Here is a 2,548-nt window from a genome sequence, read left to right on the forward strand (position 1 = left end):
TGACAAAGCACTATCCCCTTTCTGCTAGGGGCTGCACCTCAGTAGAGGTTTAAGAGCCCTCCAGACAGAGGTATGAGATAATCTGCCACCCCTGTCTTCCCCATGCGTTTACAACCTGACTTCTGAATACAGTTAAATCCTAAAATATGAAATTTAATAATACCGCTTCTAAAGTTTTTGTGCTTTTAATTGCAACTTTGAATAATCCTCCTATCCACAGAAGTGATTTGATTCATTTTTAACCTTGAAGACCAAGAGATATCACAAAAGAACAGAAAAGAAAACACAGCAAAATACCAGAGGTCTAAAGAAAAGTCTTAATCTCAACCAATAGTCAGGAAACGGGACTCACTTGGATGTTATTTTAGCTGGTAGATCTGATTCAAAAAACCCCACACTCTAATGCAGGTAAGCGTTACAAGTGCCACTGTTGGAAGGGTCTTAGCTAGGATCACAAAGTGTGTCTACCAGCCATATCACCTGGAGCACATCCCCTCTGGTCAAGGAACATAAGGAGACTAATAATTTCACTTTTGCAAATAGAATGGTGACAAGTAAAGACACAGAGAATAGATTCAGAGTGTCAATGCCTTCCTTTTACTTGTCTCTTCCACCATCATTGAGCAGGCAATTTAAAGCCCCACGCGATCGATCATCCTAGAGTCCCATCAAACACACTATGCCCAGCAATTCAATTTCAGTCCAGTTCTTATATTATTTGTTGATAACAGTATCCCTGCTTGATTCAATGCAGCAATCAAACAAGCCACTATACAGTAGAGAGGACTATAAGAAATGAATGAAACAAGTTATAAAATAGTAGTATTCCATTTCCTAAATTTTCAGTCTACAGTGCACACCAGATTCCCTGTTGTATTTATCAGCATAGCTCTAATGACCCATTAGGCCAATTTAGACTGCTGCAGATCTGGCTGTTAGTGTTTACCATTTAGCATTAAGAAGTCAATGAAAAAGCACAGGCAGTACTATTGATTAACTGAGTGAACAGTCAGATGATCTGCACTTTGTCCAGGCTCAGGATACATCTAATTTACACTGGATATGCTCATGTCTTCAAAAACAAAAATTAGTTTATCTGTTTCATACTAACACTATGTAAATACAACATTTCACAGTAATTTCCTAACAAGTAATTGGATACTCTCCTCATCTTCCCTTTAACTCATTTCGTCTGTTTTAATCCCCCTGGTTTAAAAGTTAATTTTGACACAGCAGAACTTACAAATTCATAAATGTATTTTAAGGACCTTTCAAAGTATCTAAAAATTGAATGTTTTCAGTTTTGACTGTGCCTAAAAAAGCCAAGTTTTCTCTGAACATCATGGCAATGACTGCAGTTCACTCTAGAGTTATTCTCTTTTGGCTTCAATGTGACATTTATCAGCTCAGAAGTCAAAATATTGTTATCTGCAATAATCCCACTGCTGGTGATACTGGTAAACCTGATGGTATTGGGGAAGCTGACACTTCCAGTGTACTGGTGATACCAGCATAAAATCTTTCATGCTTCCCTTGAATTCCCTAATAACTTCTGTGTCACCTTTTCCTTCTGGGTAGAGATTGCCCTTATTACTCAGGCAGGAATATCACAGACAGAAATGCCCTAATATCCCCTTCCTCTCTACTCTACCTCTATGCCACGCTGAATGTTTATGATTTCAAGACATTTGCAAGAACTTGTTCAAGACAGCCCATTTCTGATTCAGTTACAAGAAGATGTGAGTGGTTTAAGTGAAAGAAGATCCTTTGCTTTCAACCATTAAGCAATTATTTAATAAAATGGCGCTGGCAGACAGTGTCTCAGTATGACAGTCCCACTGCACAGCCAACACAATAGCAGCTGTTCCACATTGCTATTATTGCCATTTTCAAGGACAGTGTTAAAGCAGAGTCGCAGAATCACAGAATGGTGGGGGTTGGAAGGGACCTCAGGAGATCATCTAGTCCAATCCCCTGCCAAAGCAGGTTCCCTACAGCAGGTTGCACAGGAAAGCATCCAGGCAGGTTTTGAACATCTCCAGAGATGGAGACTCCACAGCCTCTCTGGGCAGCCTGTCCCAGTGCTCTGGCACCCTCACAGGAAAGAAGTTTTTCCTTAGGTTTGTCTGGAACTTCTGGTGTTCCAGTGTTTGCCCATTGTGTCTTGTCCTGTTACCGGGCAACACTGAAAAGAGCCCAGCCCCATCCATCCATTTGGCCCCCACATTTCAGGTATTTATAGACATTGATAAGGTCCCATCTCAGTCTTCTCTTCTCCAGGCTGAAAAGTCCCAGCTCTCTCAGCCTCTCCTTGCAAGCCAGATGCTCCAGGCCCCTCATCATCTTTGTGGCCTCTGCTGGACTCTCTCCAGAAGATCCCTGTCCCTCTTGAACTGAGGAGCCCAGAACTGAACGCAGTGCTCCAGATGTGGCCTCACCAGGGCACAGTAGAGGGGGAGGAGAACCTCCCTTGACCTGCTGGCCGTGCTCTTTTTAATGCACCCCAGGATACTGTTGGCCTTCCTGGCCACAGGACACACTGCTGGCT

Source organism: Antrostomus carolinensis, unplaced genomic scaffold (assembly GCF_000700745.2).
Source record: "Antrostomus carolinensis isolate BGI_N321 unplaced genomic scaffold, ASM70074v2 scaffold14004, whole genome shotgun sequence".
Taxonomy (NCBI): domain Eukaryota; kingdom Metazoa; phylum Chordata; class Aves; order Caprimulgiformes; family Caprimulgidae; genus Antrostomus; species Antrostomus carolinensis.